The sequence below is a fragment of the Austrofundulus limnaeus genome, unplaced genomic scaffold (assembly GCF_001266775.1).
Source record: "Austrofundulus limnaeus strain Quisiro unplaced genomic scaffold, Austrofundulus_limnaeus-1.0 Scaffold1256, whole genome shotgun sequence".
Lineage (NCBI taxonomy): Eukaryota > Metazoa > Chordata > Actinopteri > Cyprinodontiformes > Rivulidae > Austrofundulus > Austrofundulus limnaeus.
In genome coordinates this window covers 66428-67524 of record NW_013953658.1, presented here as the reverse complement: position 1 = coordinate 67524, position 1097 = coordinate 66428, and positions in this window count along the sequence as shown.

Genomic DNA, 1097 nt, shown 5'->3' with positions numbered 1-1097 from the left:
ACTTTATATATATACAGTATATCTATACTTTATATATATACAGTATATCTATACTTTATATATATACAGTATATCTATACTTTATATATACAGTATATCTATACTTTATATATATACAGTATATCTATACTTTATATATACAGTATATCTATACTTTATATATATACAGTATATCTATAGTTTATGATGCCATATCTACAGTATAAAATAATTAGAAACAGGGTGGATTCAGTAGAGATGGTTTGAAACAAAAGCCTGATTTTATTTTGAAATAAAACTGATTTATGTTAAAGTCCAAAGAATCAAATGCACATTATCAGTTAAATCAGGTGGTGAGACGACCCAGAACTGTACCTGTACATGTACCTGTACCTGTGCATGTACCTGTACCTGTGCATGTACCTTTACCTGTGCATGTACCTGTACCTGTGCATGTACCTGTGCATGTACCTGTGCATGTACCTGTGCATGTACCTGTACCTGTACCTGTGCATGTACCTGTACCTATACCTGTGCATGTACCTGTACCTGTACCTGTGCATGTACCTGTACCTATACCTGTGCATGTACCTGTACCTGTACCTGTACCTGTACCTGTGCAGGTAGAGCATAAGCACAGCCGCCTCTGTTTTCCAGCACAACACATCCTGGCTGCTGAAGCTTCTTCCTGTTCAGGAACAGAAGCTGTTCAGACAGGATGAATCAACACAACACAACACATCTTACTGACCCACACATCACTTAGTTTCACTCATCTATCAGAAAACATTATTTCCCTCCAAATGTTTCCACTGATTGGATCTTAAAATCTGCTGTCACACTTATTTTGCCTTGTTTGTTTATGTGTTTTGAAATTAACCTTATTTTGATCAAAACATGAAGAAATTAAGATTTTTTATTAAAAGTTAAATCTTGTGACGTAAATCGAACTTTCCTGTTAAGTCTGTGTTGGGTTGAAGGGTGTGAAAGTTGCAGCGTAAATGGTGTATGCTACTGTGTTAGCATGTTGTTTGTTAGCCTTGTGTATGCTAAGATGTTAGCATGGGCTATGCTACAGGCTGTGTCCAAAACGACAGGCCGGGTCCTCCGGAGGACCC